We start from the raw sequence: 16,158 nt of genomic DNA, 5'->3' as shown, positions 1-16,158 counted from the left end.
CTACACCAGCTATCACTTGATATCGTACCTGCGACGGGGGCGGGGACTATCGCGTGCGACATCGTAGCATCGGCTTGCGATGTCACAACGTGCAAAGCCTGCCTAAATCAGCAAGAAAATCAGCAGGCTCATCTCCTGAAATACTCTGTGCTCCTTACACTATGTATCTCTCAGCCTCCCATAAGAACAGCACACTCCTCTCCTGAAATCCTCTGTGCTCCTTACACTATGTATCTCAGCTTCCCACAAGATCAGCATGATCTTCTCCTGAAATCCTCTGTGCTCCTTACACTATGTATCTCTCAGTCTCCCACAAGATCAGCACACTCCTTTCCTGAAATACTGTGTTCCTTACACTATGTTACTCTCAGTCTCCCACAAGATCAGCAAACTCCTCTCCTGAAATCCTCTGTGTTCCTTACACTATGTTACTCTCAGTCTCCCACAAGATCAGCACACTCCTATCCGGAAATACTCTGTGCTCCTTACACTATGTTACTCTCAGTCTCCCACAAGATCAGCACACTCCTCTCCTGAAATACTCTGTGCTCCTTACACTATGTATCTTTCAGCCTCCCAGAAGAATTGCATGCTCCTCTCCTGAAATACTCTGTGCTCCTTACACTATGTAACTCTCAGCCTCCCACAAGATCAGCATGCTCTTCTCCTGAAATCCTCTGTGCTTGTTACACTATGTATCTCTCAGCCTCCTACAAGATTAGCATGCTCCTCTCCTGAAATACTTTGTGCTCCTTAACTCATAAGGCCCCGTCACATGCAGCAATATCGTTAACGATATCGCTAGTGAGCGTACCCTCCCCCGTCGTTTGTGCGTGACAGGCAAATAGTTGCCCGTGGTGCACAAAATCGTGCGGAGCCATCACACGGACTTACCTGCCTAGCGACGTCGCTGTGGCCGGCGAGCCGCCTCCTTTCTAAGGGGCAGTTCGTTTGGCGTCACAGCAGCGTCACTAAGCGGCCGCCCTATAAAAGCGGAGGGGCGGAGATGAGCGGCCGTAACAGCACGCCCACCTCCTTCCTTCCTCATTGCCGGCGGCCGCAGGTAAGCTGTAGTTCCTCGTTCTTGAAGTGTCACACGTAGCGATGTGTGCTGCCTCGGGAACGACGAACAACCTGCGACCTCAACAATGAACGATATTTTGAAAGTAAATGACGTGTCAACGATCAACGATAAGGTGAGTATTTTTGATCGTTAACGGACGTTCGTTGGTGTCACGTGCAACGACTTCGCTAACCGGAATCTGTGACCTCGGCGATATATCGTTAGATAAGTCGTTGCGTGTGACAGGGCCTTAAGGAGCACAGAGTATTTCAGGAGAGGAGCGTGCTGATATTGTGGGGGCCTGAAAGTTATATAATGAAAGGGGCACAGAGTATTTCAAGAGTAGAGTATGCTGATATTGTGAGAGACTGAGAGTAACATATTTGAAGAAGCACAGAGTATTTCAGGAGAGGAGCATGCTGATCTTGTGAGAGGCTGAGAGTTACATAGTGTAAGTGTGTCGCCCACCTGTAGAGGTCGCCACAGGGTCTCCACTTGATTACTGGCAAGAGGTAGGTAAGGTTATTTACATCTGAGTCGTGACGCCACTCTCAGTTTGCAGTCGGGGTTATGGTTGACCGCCACTGCATTTTTAACGAGCGTCTGGGGCTGATGGAATCGGCAGCCGGATGATGTGGCCTCCCGAGAGTGAGGCTGGCCCCAGGGGCTCGGGTGTATGTGTGTGGCACAACAGGTCGCAGAATAACTCAGTCACAGTCCAGAAAGTCTTTCAACTTGTTTACTCACTTTCAGGTGTTTTTGTGAGGTAACCCGGGCGATGCTGAGATAGACCAGGTGGAACCAGGTATCCGTCTTGTTGGTCTAAGGGTAACCGCTAACTCGCCTTCCTAGCACTTCTTGTTTCGGACAACCCCTGACTTAAAGTACCGTGAGATTCATCCAGGGAAGTCTCAACTGCCTTTTCTCCCTTTTCTGGCCCGTTTGCAGGCAGCGTGGACCAAGGAAGATGGCTTCAGGCTCGATCCTCCTTATGGGCTCCCTCGTTGCTGCTGATGCTCGGACTCTGTGTTGGTTGGTGTGGGACTTGTTGTCCACCCCACCGGCAGGTTTAGCAGACCACTAAATTGATGTCTGGCTCTAGGGACCTGTTCCCCGTGCATGCCTAGCCACCAAAAGTCTCTGTACACGACCAGCCGACTTCCTCAGCGTCTTTCTGTCCAACTTCTGGTGACCGTTTCCCCCTCTAACGGCTACTTCATGGGCAGGATCTGACTAGCGTGTCTGTGCACCTGCTCACTGCTTCTCCCTGCGCTCTCCGCTTCCGACTGGCTTGCTCCTCTCCTACTCCTTTTCTGACTGCCACTGCCACCTTAGCTTCCAGCCCCTCCCCAGCGCCCCTAGCTGAGATGTGGAGGTATGCCCCCCTCTTGGGTCTGCCCAAGGGTCCCCTCTAGTGTGTGGGAGACCTGGTCACTATGTGTCTGTGCGTAGACACCCTATTCCAGCCTTTTGGATTAACTGTTTGTACTCACCCAGCATGGGTGCAGTACTCAGTGGCGCTTGACCAGGTCAGGGGCGCCACATTCCCCCTTGGTTATCAACAGCATGTCCTCGGGCTGCAAAGACAATAAAAAATATTTTCTTTAATACAACTTTACCAACACAGGGGAGGCATTCACATAAAAACATCATACCAAGTAACCATTCTTCACCACCCACCACCCACAAGTCCTGAACCCACCCAAGAACCTCCAGAAGGCAGGTCACCGGTCCCTTTGGTGACCAGGTCTGGGCCAGCTCTATCCCAGACCATTCCTCCAATCTTCCATTCCTGAGGATGGTGGCATAGGGTAGGCCCCATAAACAGGCGTACCAGCTTTCGTGTGTTGGAGAGCCAGGAGTGCTCCCTGGTGGTGCAGAGCCAGGCCCCATAAACAGGCATGCTCTGAGATTTTTGGACAGCAGGCCCCATCAACAGGCGTGCTTCCTGGTGGTGCAGAGAAAGGCCCCCTTTACAGGCGTGCTCTGAGATTGGTACCACTGGGGTAACTTTTTACAATGCGAGAGTTTGTGGCTATAGCCAGTTCATAGCCTGTGGTCCATTTTTAAAGTGCACGTAACCTGGTGCTAAAAGGAAGGAAATACTTCAACAGTTCACACAAAAGTTCTTGTGGGTACATTTCCTTAAACGTTGCTGTAACATTAAAACATCTTGAACTTTGCTTTTCAAACTACACAGACTTGCTTCTTTCAAGATCAGGGCTCTTGCTTTCAGTGCTCTGACTTTGGGAAATAACAGCATGGGTATCCTCTACTGGTGACGATTCTGAGGACCTGGTATGAACAACGGGGTTGGAGCTTGGACTTGCCATGGTTTCCTTAGGGCACTGTACCACGTCCAAGGCAAACCAGCCTCTTTCACCCATATGCCTGGTGAATTCAACAATATCTCCCGCATAGAGGTCTCGATCCGGGTGTCCTCGCTGTAGGTGGGACTGCACATCTCTTCTGGAGACAAAGATGCTCTCCTTTACTCCAGACTCCACTATGAAGCCATACCCTGTGCTGCAGTTGAACTCTTCTACTACCCCACGGTGGAGGGGACCTCTGGCCTGGAACCTGGTCTGCTGCAGGGACTTCTTCTCCTGCAGGTCTCTGGCCTCCACTTGCTCTTTCTCTGGGGTGGGCTTCTCAAGGGGGTGTCTGGATCTCACACGCCGCTGTCCTCTGCGGGCTGGCCTTTGCATCACCATCACCTGTTTATCAGCCGGCTCCCAGGTCACATACATGCCAGGGCTATAGGCAATCAGGTCTTCCTCCTCGGCAGGGGGTGCTGCAATCTCCTCTGGTCGTTGGGGGAACATTAGCATGGCCTCCGAGCCCCCCTCTCTTTCTAAGTGCGCTGCGACCTCCTCTGGTCGGTTGGGGAATAGCAGCGGTGGTGGCTGAATCTTGTCTCCCTCCCTGGTGGAGGGTGCTGCGACCTCTTCCGGTCGTTGGGGGAACAGCAGCGCGACCTCCAGGCCTCCCTTTCTCTTTAAGGGTGCTGTGTCCTCCTCCGATCGATTTGGTAGCAGCTCTGAGGATGAGCCTCCAGCAGCCGGCCAGGGTGATGGGTCCCTCTACAGCGGAAAGGGTGTTGGGACCGCTTCAGGTCGGGATGGTAGCTTCGGAACCAGGTACATGTCCACCAGGTGTGCGGGGAACCGAGCTTCGAGTCCTCTCTTTAGTTGAGCCATCTCCTTGTCCGCTTCATGCCGGAGCACAGGGACGGGACCCCCAGTCAGCGACTGGGGCGCTGTGACCACCTCTGGTCGGGCAACTGGGACAGACGGCGTTGTGGCCTGGTCTGGTCTGGCCGGGACAAGAGGCGTTGCGGCCTGGTCTGGTCTGGCCGGGACAAGAGGCGTTGCGGCCTGGTCTGGTCTGGCCGGGACAAGAGGCGTTGCGGCCTGGTCTGGTCTGGCCGGGACAAAAGGCGTTGCGGCCTCATCTAGTCTGGCCAGGACAAGAGGCGTTGCGGCTTGGTCTGGTCTGGCCAGGACAAGAGGCATTGCGGCCTGGTCTGGTCTGGCCTTGACAAGAGGCATTGCACTGGGCATCGCATCGGGCATCGCATCGGACACCGCATCAAGCATCGCGCTGGCCTCTGGTGACAACGCCGGTGGTGTCAGCATACCCGGTCGGGCAGGGGCAGTGTGGGACTCACCCAGGGTTGGGCCTGAGATATCCCGCAGCAGTGTCACTATCGCCGGTGAATATTCCAGATGGGCGTGGGCGGCACCTCCACGCGGGCCTCGCTGCACCGACATCTGCAGGTTTCTTATTGCCGATATCATCTCCTGTTTCCAAGCGGCTATCTCACGCCTGCTCCGCTCCTCCCTTCTGTCGGCAATTCTTCCCATTTCTGTCTCCAGCTCAGCAGCAGTCAACAGCCTAGTCCATCCCAGCTCCTCGCGGTCGCTTCCCGCTGACGCCATCTTGCCTCTCTCGCTGCTCAACAGGTTCTGCTCACACTTCTTGCTCAGTTTCGTTTCTTGTCCATTTTCTCCCACAGGACTCAGACGACCCCGCATTCCAAGGCCAGAACAGCCCCCATCTTCTCCTCTCGCGGGGCCAGAATTCTCCAGGGGTTTTAGGACAGCCACACCTCTTCTTGGGCGGTACTTTCCTTCTGGGCTGCAGTCTTCAAATTCGCGCGCTTTTAGCAGTGTCAATATGGTGGCGGTCCAAATTTTCTGATCTGACCGCTAAGGCTCACTGTCACCTGTCCAAACAGGTCTAGTCTTTATCCTGTTCGTGATGCCAGAAGATGTGTCGCCCACCTGTAGCAGTCGCAACAGGGGCTCCACTTGATTACCGCTGGCAACAGGTAGGTCAGGTTATTTACATCGTGAATCATGACGCCACTCTCAGTTTGCAGTTGGGGTTATGGTTGACCACCACTGCAGTTTTAACGAACGTCTGGGGCTGATGGAATCTACAGCTGGATGATGTGGCCTCCCGAGAGTGAGGCTGGCCCCAGGGGCTCGGGTGTATGTGAGTGGCACAACAGATCACAGAATAACTCAGTCGCAGTCCAGAAAATCTTTCAACTTGTTTACTCACTTTCAGGTGTTTTTGTGAGGTAACCCGGGCGATGCTGAGATAGACCAGGTGGAACCAGGTATCCGTCAGGCTGGTCTAAGGGTAACCGCTAACTCGCCTTCCTAGCACTTCTTGTTTCGGACAACCCCTGACTTAAAGTACCGTGGGATTCATCCAAGGAAGTCGCAACTGCCTTTTCTCCCCTTTCTGGCCCATTTGCTGGCAGCAGGGACCAAGGAAGATGGCTTCAGGCTCGATCCTCCTTATGGGCCCCCTCGTTGCTGCTGATGCTCGGACTGTGTTGGTTGGTGTGGGACTTGTTGTCCACCCCACCGGCAGGTTTAGCAGACCACTAAATGGATGTCTGGCTCTAGGGACCTGTTCTCCGTGCGTGCCTAGCCACCAAAAGTCTCCGTACACAACCAACCGACTTCCTCAGCGTCTTTCTGTCCAACTTCTGGTGACCGTTCTCCCCCGTTAACAGCTGCTTCACGGGCAGGGTCTGACTAGCATGTCCATGCGCCTACTCACTGCGTTTCCCTGCGCTCTTCGCTTCCGACTGGCTTGCTCCTCTCCTACTCCTTTTCTGACTGCCACCTTAGCTTCTAGCCCCTCCCCAACACCCCTAGCTGAGATGTGGAGGTATGCCCCCCTCTTGGGTCTGCCCAAGGGTCCCCTCTAGTGTGTGGGAGACCTGGTCACTATGTGTCTGTGGATTCTGGATGCAAGAAAAGTCACAACATGCTGCGATTTCAAGTGAATGGGTGCAGTGAGAGAAACATCGGACTGCACTCAGATGTTATCCCAGTGCAGTGCGATATACGCACAGTCTGACAATGGAGGAGATGGGGGGATTAACACCTCCCTCCCCTCCGCAGCGCCCGCCCTCAGCTTCACAGCTATGACTCGATTGCAAGATCGGTTCACAGTCGCATGTGTAACACCCCGGGGTCGAGGGGTTTCACCCGTCACCTCACCAGGCTGGGGGTGCAGATCCTCTGTGTCGTCACTGGCTGGCCTGGCCCGGTTTCCTGACCCCAAGACGTACAGAAGGGAGGGAAGGCGGTGGACGGGAGGAAGGACGGAGGATGGTAGTGATGGTGGAGAAAGTCTTTTTAGATCGTGATGCCACCTGTGGTACGCAGCCAGGGATGGGCCACCGCTGCGGGTGCTGCTCTCCGGGGCTGATGGTGAGGGTTGCAGACTGGATGGTGTCGCTCCCCACAGGCGGAGTGGGATTACCCTGGAGAGGTTGATGGAGGATGGACGGGGATGGTGGTAGTCCCCGTTGGCGCTGCAGCGCTGGGCGACGGTAAAGGAGAGGCAGAGGCAGGAGCTGTGGTTCCAGGTCTTTTACTCACAAGTAGTTCAGGAGCTGCCCGAGAGTACCGATCTCTGCCACAATGGGCTCCAGCTGATCCTGGATATTCGGCGGTCAGCGCCGGTGCCCATCAAAGTCTTTTAGTGAAGTGTCCCTCGGTTGGTATCCGGAACCCGGGCTGAGGCTCCTGCTCCAAGCCATGGGCCCACGAAGAGAGAGAAACACTAACTCCAGTTGTCAGTGCTAGATGTTACCCCAAGCTGTGCCCGGGAAGGTCTGCTCAAGTGTGATGGTTGCGCCTACTTCTACCCCATGTGGTGCCCGCCCCCAGTGGTTGTCCTAGCGACTGGGGAAGTCCCATGCTTCATGATGACTAACTACCATGTCTGCCCTAGTCCAACCCCCTATGGGAAAGCACCTTGCTGTTGTATGTGTGTGTTTTTGTGAAGGCACCAGCAGTAAACCCCCTACTAACCCGGGATGGATACTACCCCTGAAATGAGGTGTAATTCCCTGTGGCGTCTGAAGCCCAGGGGCACCATACATGACACTCGGCTCATGCTCGCAACAGAGCCTGAGTCGGGGGTCATTAGCATATCGCATCCAATGCTCTCGCATCGGATGCCATACGTTCGTATGAGTTCAGCCTAAGGAAGGAGCACAGAGGATTTCAGGAAAGGAGTGTGCTAATCTTGAGCCTGTGGATTACATATTGTAAGGATCCGAATCTCCCAGCAGCACAGAAGATTTCAGAAAAGGAGGCTCATGATCTTGTGGGAAGCTTACAGTTACATAGTGAAAAGAACACAGTATTTTAGAAGAGGAGTATGCTGATCTTGTGTGAGGTCACAGGCTGTGAATTACATTGCTCTGCCTGGGGACTGTGCTCCTTACCCTGTGTATTCCTACAAGATCTGCACATTCCCGTCTGACATACTCTGTGCTGCTGGGAGACTGTGTTTCTTGCACTATTTCAGAATGTTCTTATCTTATGGGAGGTTATAGAATGAGACTTAAGGGTACTTTACACGCTGCGATCTCGCTGACGTCATCACAGTGCTGCAGGCGCCACACAGGATACATCAGGCAGTGGTAAGCGCTCCATGGAGGAGCCGAAGAGACAGGTTTAATTAATGGGGATGAGTGGGGAGGGGCACATTTGTGAAGGAACACAGCTTTGTTACAGGCAGGGGTGGTTACTGTATTCTGAGGGGGGGGAGGCAGGAGTGTGTAGTGATGGGGTAGTGTAATTTTGTGTAGGCGGTGATGGGGGTGCATTGTATTATGTCTGGGGAGGGGGTAATGGAGGGTGCACTGTATTGTGTGTGGTGGGAGGGGTAATGGGGGGTGCATTGCATTGTGTGTGCATGTGTGTGTGGGGGGGTAATGGAGGGTGCATTGTATCATGTGTGTGTGTATGGGTAATGGGAGTGCATTGTATTGTGTGTGTAAGGGGAGGGTTAATGGAGGGTGCATTGTAGTGTGTGTGTGTGTGTGTGTGTGTGTGTGTGTGTGTGTGTGTGTAGGGGTACTGGAGGATGCATTGTATTGTGTGTGTGGGGGGGGGATTGCAAAAGAGCAGTTTGGGGGGAATATATAAATAAATAATAATAAAAATAAAGGGGCAATATGGGGGATATTATGGAGAGAGGCAATGTGGGAGTATATCATAAAGAGAGCAGTGTGGAGGGGACATTATGGAGAGAATATGTGTATGGGGACATTATGGAAAGAGGCAGCGTGGGGGTATATTAAGGAGAGAGGCAGTGTGGGGAGGTATTTTGGATAAGGGCAGTGTGGGGGGGATATTTTGTGAAGGAAGCACAGCAATTATTTATTCAGGTGCACAGCATGGGAGATATTTATATTTATGGGGCAGTATAATGATACTTTTATTTGTAAAGGTGCTGTGTGGAGAAGTGCTGCTGAAGAATAAAGAGGGAGGTCTTCAGAGACGAGCAATGGACATGAAACCTCATCATGGTGTCTGTACTGCGTGGAGACAAAAAGGATGGGATCAACTCAGAAGATGTCACCTATAAAGGTACCTGGATGTAAATTATTATTTGTGATATTGCCTGCGTCTTATCAGTATTAGGGTTCCTGTCTGGTCTGCAGTCTGATAACAACAACTCCCAGCATCTCCTTACCATTGTTAAGGACAAGCTGGGAGCTGTAGATTATGGGCATCTTCCGAGCCTTCCCATTGATCTGCATTGTAAAATACAGAAAGTTTACCGAGTGGAAAACACCAGAAGAATGGAGCGGTCACTTCTTTTAATCACTTGGTGGTTTTAGAAACCTGAAGTGGGTAAAAGATGCTCAAAATCCTGAACCTGTGCACAGCAAGTAGATGCATATGGTTGTGCCACCCCCGTGTCAGCAGCCGGGCTGCTCGGATCCGGATCCGCGGTGGCTCGAGGGGCGTCCAGACCCGGGGGTCGTGCGGCCACTCAAATGAAGGGGGTATTTACAGGGGATAGTATTATTTAGAGTTCGTGACGCCACCCGTGGCGTGTGGTAATGTGGAGTACCACCGCTGCAGTTGACAGTACCCGGGGGCGATGGAGTGGGGCAGCCGGATGTTAGAACCCTCCACGGGTGGGGGGGATGCCCCGGGACTCGGTGATGGGGTTCGGGGAGTGCCGTGGGGAGTGAAGGGGGTCACTTTCGTACTCACTCAGTCCATAAAGCTGACACCGACAACCGGATAAACCAAAGTTCTGGACACCGCTGCCGCTGAGGGGAGCTAGTTTGGGTCCCGTCCCCGATGGTGCTGCCTGGTGATCTTTGACCTTCCTCCTGGCACTTATTTCACTTCTTTGTTGGTCCCGGTAGCATAAAACTAGCCTGGTACCCGCTCCCCAGTGTGGCTAACTGTGGGAGCTTGCTCTCAGGGTTCACGCTTAGGATTTTCTGGACCGTTTTTGTGGAAAGTCCTATCCCCCTCATCGCGCTAGTACCCCGATTCTGGAGCTGGTGGAGAGCGGATCTTGAAGGCTCCATTCTCGTCGGGTAAATTGCCAGGTTGCCTGAAGCTACTCCCTGACCTAGGGTCCACATACCCCATCGTGCCGTGGTCCCAGACTGGCGATGGTACAAGGCCGCCGGCTGTCCTCCTCGACAGTTCCGTGCCACTTGTCACGATCCCCTGCGACCGGGGGTCCAGCTCCTACTAAGCCCAGACCACCGTCTGCTATCTAGTTGCTTCCAAGGAGCCCAGCTCCTGACCTCCTCTCTCCTTCACTTCCTAAACTTCACTGACCTACTCCTGACACTCCTGACCTCCCCTTAACCAACCCCCCAAGTGGGCGACCCTATTCCACTCAGGCCGTCCACTGGTGTGTCTGGTGGGTTTGGTGCAGAGTGTACCTAGGATTTTACTTACTGTTGTATGTAACACCATGCAGTTAGGGACCCTGAACCAAGGAGGAGGTGGATATTGCACAGGAGGGCAAAGTGTACAATACCCTGTGTCGACCTGATAGTCCAGGGGCGTCACATGGTCATTCGAGTATTTTTCATAGTAGTTTCCATGGTGGGATTTGCCCCCAAAACATGCCATTGCACATACCCTAAGTGGTATGTGTCAAAAGTTATCACCAGTGAAAACAACAGCTTCCCTGATCACCTGTCTGTAGAATAGGTCATCAATATTAGTTCAGGGGGATCTGATTTTGTATCCCTGCCCATCAGCTATATGACCGCAGCATTATATGGAGAGCAGCATCCTCTTCATTATCTGCGAGACCCAGCTCTGTAGGAAAATAGAGGCTTCACCAGATCCTGCAACTAAGAGCAATAAATAGGCCTGAACTGTAATACTGGATACAGCCGTGACTGCATGTTATATGGTCGTGTTACACAATCAACAAGTGCACAAAGATATTACACATTCCAACACGTGAAAAGTGGCCTGTGTACCCCCAAATGCCAGGGCTGAATTTTAGTCCCAGTCCGGCCCTGGCTTAATGTCACCTGCTGAGAGCGTGAGCCGAGCATCATCTGCTGCGAGCGTGAGCCGTGTCATCTGCTGAAAGTGTGAGTCGAGTGTTATCTGCTGTGAGTGTGCCGCCCCGTGCTCGGCGGCAGCTGAGCTGCTCGCGTCCAGACCTTCAGTGGGTGGCTCGAGGGTCTCCGGACCCGGGGGTCCTGCAGTAATGTCGATCAAAAGGGGTTTCGTGACGCCACCCACGGGATGTGGTGAAGGTGGACACCACCGCTGCAGTTGTGTTGCCCTGGACAAGCCAGGGGCCACAGAGAACAGCACCAACACACCCCACACTCCCTGCAGGCACATCAAGGTCAGACACAAAACCCTTGTTGCCTTCCTCCAGGGGCTGATGATCACACCAGGGGGTGGGCCAGGCGGTTGGTCCCGCCCACCGAGGAGTTCACAGTCCTGGAGGCAGGAAACTGTAGTCAGTTTAGCTCAGGCAGAGCTTGAGTGCAGAGAAGAGTCTAGTTTGGAGGAGGAAGTGGAAGGAGGGAAAGTGAGCAGTAGTGAAGTGGCAAGAGAGCAGACTGAAGTGAGTCCGGGTGTGTGGCCCGGACGGAGCAGCAAGGTTGGCAGACGGTGGTGACCGTCTGCAGGAGTGGCCTATCGGAGTTTGCCGTAAGGACCGTGGACGGGCGGTGGCCCGGCGGTACCGGACCGGTACACAAAGAGAAGCCAGCACCGGTGGCAGGGGCCTTTCGGACCCCGGCAAGGCTAGGAGTCGCCGTGAAGTTGCCGAATCCGTTAGTGAAGGGGACCTCCGGGTTTCCAAACAGTCAAGTCCTGACAGAGGGCAACCGTCCAACCGTGAAGGGGAGACACCGCCACCGCCAAGGGCAACCGTTTCCCAGGGCCAGCGCCTGCGGGCAAAAGGGGCTCCTCCGGCCTACATCCAAGTCGGGGAGCGGGTTACCGGTGGGAACCCATTGGAACCAACAGAAGTACTAGGTGCAGGGAAAGAGACAGTCACCGTTACCTACCGGGGAAAAGCAACAGCAGCCGTCCGTGGGAACCGTCTTTCCAGCCGTGTGTTTTACCAAGAACTGTGTCATCGTCTCAGGCTGAGTGAGTACCACCGTGCCGTGCGGCACAGTGCTGCCCCCGCGACCCTGCACCTCACCAGGCCCCGCACCCGGCCTGCCATCACCCATCCTCCACCCCATCACCGGGCCCCGGGACAACCAACCCCTACCCACGGAGGGGAGAACTAACAACTCAGCTGCTCCCTCTCACCGCTCCCGGGATCCCCATACAGAGCAGCGGTGGTGTTACCAAAAATCACCACAACCATGGGTGGCGTCACGGACAATAACCAAATTCCTTCCCCCACCACCAATTCACCCCTTTCACTCACGGGCGAGGAGCACCGCTCGAGTCCCTGGGATCCGGCACACCACTCGAGCCACCACCGAGCAGCGGCAGCCACAGCAGCAGCAGCGGCCGGACCCGAGCAGTGGGAGAGCGTGGCGTCCCCTCCTCCGCCCGCGACAACTTGGCGTCACGAACAGGATCTTACCGCTCTGCCGTTGGGTAGAGGTGCGCCTTGTTACCGCCGGAGGTGTCCGGCCAGAAAATTTCAGAAGCCGCGATCTTTGGCGCGAAGAGTTCCCGCTCGAGCGTCTCCTCGAGTAGTGGAGGCGCGAAGGCCAAAACCCCGCCCCGATAGAGGAGGGGCCAAAAAGAGGCTAAGGGAGACGGAATGGCGGCTGGCCGCATGTGAGCGCGGATATAAAAGCAGGGACGCTAGGACCCTGTGGCCATCTTGCTGCTAGTTCCTGGAAAGCATCATTGCTGAGATGTCCGCTCCAGCTAACAACAGCGAGACCCCCGCGCCCGGCACAGCGGCGTGGATGCAGGACCGAACTGCCCCGCTGAGTCATCGTCTGCAAGCCCGGATGCAGCTCCTCCTGGAGGAGTGGGAGGCCGACATGGCGGACGTGGTGGCTGCTATGCGGAGATGCGAGGTGGAGGACGATCTGGAGGAACGGGTAAGAGACCCACGTCCCTGTATTCCCGAGGGATCGGCCACTGCGGCTGAGGGTTCACCCTGCTGCCTACCCCGCTACCCGCGTTAGCCGCTGCCGCCCCGCCACTAGGCCCGCTACCTGTCCAACCGGTAGCGGTACCCTGCCCGTCCGCCCAAGCGGACCAACCGGCTGCAGATGCCCGGGGCAGCCCTGAACTGCTTCCCCAGAGGCCACCGGAGCCGAGGCCCCTTAACAAAAATGTGTTGGAGGCCCCGGCAGTGATTGCGCCGGGTTCCGTGCCCGAGCCCGGGACGGTGGCGTGGATGAGGGCCAGAGTAGTTGAGTTCAACCAACGTCAACAGAATCAGATCTTCCAGATGATGGAGCAGTGGACCAGCGAGGTGGAAGCGCTGGTGGCGACTGTCCCGATGTATGCGATGGGAGCCGGCGTGATGGAGCCGACGGGTGACCCACGCCTCCATGTCCCACAGGGACCGGCCACTGCGGCTGGGGGGCCCGGTCCGGTCTCGGCTCTTGTATCGCCCCTGCCATTACCTACGGGGCGTCCCAGTGTTGGTCGACCTGATCTGCTGCACCGTGCTACAACAGCGGAGCCTGATGTGCCAAGGGCCGGGGACCCAAAGAATGCGGCAACCAGCGTCGAGCCCATCTCAGCGTTTGAGGGGGCAAGTGAGCGTCCCCGCTATGAAGGAGACCCGGTGGTTTTCTACACCCCGCGCACCGGTGGGAACGGATACCGGGCACCCCTGTCACAACAGGCATGTCAGTACATGTTTGATATGCTGGTGGCGGAGGATGGGTCCGCCTCAGCTGAAGAGTCGGAGTAAGGGCAGCGGAGTACCGTTGCACCGTCCCCGTTGGGACCACCACTGTTTTAAAGTTTTGAAAAAGAATGATAAGTAAATGATTAAACCGAAGATTTACCTGATTGACAAGCCTTGATTTGGAACCGGTCGCAGCCGGCAACTGGTCCCCGTTGGGACCCCCTTTACCTTGCATAGGAACTTCTATGAACATGCCTGAGAACTTGCAAGGCAACCACAAACTTGTGGCCTGTAAATAATTAGGTTGTTGCAACTTCCACCGTTGCCGCCTCTGGAGAGGCAGGTTGGAGGGAGGGCCCGCAGTGGAGCAGGCTGGGGCCCAGCCACCACCGGAACCGGTGGCTACCCTCTGGGGGTTCCAGGGGCTCCCCATGGACGTGGGTCCCCTGGAAAGGACAGAACCCGCTCAGGCAATTTGTGCAGGACTGGGGTAAAGGGGTGCTGCCTATTTGCTTAGGGGCAGCATCAGGGCCAGGTTGCTTGGGTGGGTGAGAGCGGAAGCCGTAACCGTTAACCGTTGCAACGTTTAAGTAAGAGTACCTCCCGATGTGGGAAGATGTTATTTTAATTGTATGTGTGTTACCGTTTTTTTACCTTTTCATATTTTTCCAGTTGGTGAAAATAAAACCGGTGTTGGACGGGCAGCCCGAGGATGGTCTGCATTAAACTAAGGGGGAATGTGTCGCCCTGGACAAGCCAGGGGCCACAGAGAACAGCACCAACACACCCCACACTCCCTGCAGGCACATCAAGGTCAGACACAAAACCCTTGTTGCCTTCCTCCAGGGGCTGATGATCACACCAGGGGGTGGGCCAGGCGGTTGGTCCTGCCCACCGAGGAGTTCACAGTCCTGGAGGCAGGAAACTGTAGTCAGTTTAGCTCAGGCAGAGCTTGAGTGCAGAGCAGAGTCTAGTTTGGAGAAGGAAGTGGAAGGAGGGAAAGTGAGCAGTAGTGAAGTGGCAAGAGAGCAGACTGAAGTGAGTCCGGGTGTGTGGCCCGGACGGAGCAGCAAGGTTGGCAGACGGTGGTGACCGTCTGCAGGAGTGGCCTATCGGAGTTTGCCGTAAGGACCGTGGATGGGCGGTGGCCCGGCGGTACCGGACCGGTACACAAAGAGAAGCCAGCACCAGTGGCAGGGGCCTTTCGGACCCCGGCAAGGCTAGGAGTCGCCGTGAAGTTGCCGAATCCGTTAGTGAAGGGGACCTCCGGGTTTCCAAACAGTCAAGTCCCGACAGAAGGCAACCGTCCAACTGTGAAGGGGAGACACCGCCACCGCCAAGGGCAACTGTTTCCCAGGGCCAGCGCCTGCGGGCAAAAGGGGCTCCTCCGGCCTACATCCAAGTCGGGGAGCGGGTTACCGGTGGGAACCCATTGGAACCAACATAAGTACTAGGTGCAGGGAAAGAGACAGTCATCGTTAACTACCGGGGAAAAGCAACAGCAGCCGTCCGTGGGAACCATCTTTCCAGCCGTGTGTTTTACCAAGAACTGTGTCATCGTCTCAGGGTGAGTGAGTACCACCGTGCCGTGCGGCACAGCGCTGCCCCCGCGACCCTGCACCTCACCAGGCCCCGCACCCGGCCTGCCATCACCCATCCTCCACTCCATCACTGGGCCCCGGGACAACCAACCCCTACCCACGGAGGGGAGAACTAACAACTCAGCTGCTCCCTGTCACCGCTCCCGGGATCCCCATACAGAGCAGCGGTGGTGTTACCAAAAATCACCACAACCGTGGGTGGCGTCACGGACAATAACCAAATTCCTTCCCCCACCACCAATTCACCCCTTTCACTGACGGGCGAGGAGCGCCGCTCGAGTCCCCGGGATCCGGCACACCGCTCGAGCCACCACCGAGCAGCGGCAGCCGCAGCAGCGGCCGCCGGTCCCGAGCAGTGGGAGAGCGCGGCGTCCTCTCCTCCGCCCGCAACACAGTTATGGGGCACCCGGGGGAAATGTTATGTAGCAAGTTGTTAACCCCTCCATGGGCAGGGATGGTGGCCCCGGGACCCATTGGGGGTGTTTGGCGGTGCAGAGAGATGGGCAGCCGGAGGGCACTGATGTACTCACTATTAGTAAACATACGAGTCTCTGGTAAACCAAGGTCATGGTGGTCGGTGCCCACAGCCGGCTGCAGTCTGGTCCCCCACCGGTTGGTGGTCTCTGCCTTTCTCCTGAACCTGTTTGTGATGGTGGACTACCTGCGCTTGCAATTTCAGGAGTCCGCTCCCCGGCTTGTGGTTGCCTGAGGAGCCCTCTGCCATGGCGGTGGCTTTCTATCCCCCTCGTTGGGCTGTTGCCTTTAGTCAGGACTTTGGATGGGACAGGACCTATAGTCCTGGCCACAATCAGTTAATTAGCTAGCCCCCAGTAGCTTCTGGACCTAGCTTCATGGTCTGAGTACCCCCTTTTGTGC

General features: G+C 55.4%; 1 long non-coding RNA gene across 2 annotated transcripts in view; it reads left to right on the top strand.

The window, feature by feature from the left end:
• Positions 1-7,939: 7,939 nt before the first annotated feature.
• The window catches only part of LOC142311810 (uncharacterized), a 174,808-nt gene continuing 166,589 nt past the window's right edge, over positions 7,940-16,158 (top strand). For both annotated transcript variants that reach the window (XR_012754299.1, XR_012754298.1), the window contains exons 1-2: positions 7,940-8,024; positions 8,837-8,976. This is a non-coding gene — a long non-coding RNA (uncharacterized LOC142311810). The remainder of the gene's footprint in view (positions 8,025-8,836; positions 8,977-16,158) is intronic.

The sequence above is a fragment of the Anomaloglossus baeobatrachus genome, chromosome 5 (genome assembly GCF_048569485.1).
Source record: "Anomaloglossus baeobatrachus isolate aAnoBae1 chromosome 5, aAnoBae1.hap1, whole genome shotgun sequence".
Taxonomy (NCBI): Eukaryota; Metazoa; Chordata; class Amphibia; order Anura; family Aromobatidae; genus Anomaloglossus; species Anomaloglossus baeobatrachus.
The sequence above is the reverse complement of the archived record's forward strand: the minus strand, read 5'-3'. Positions and strand labels throughout refer to the sequence as shown.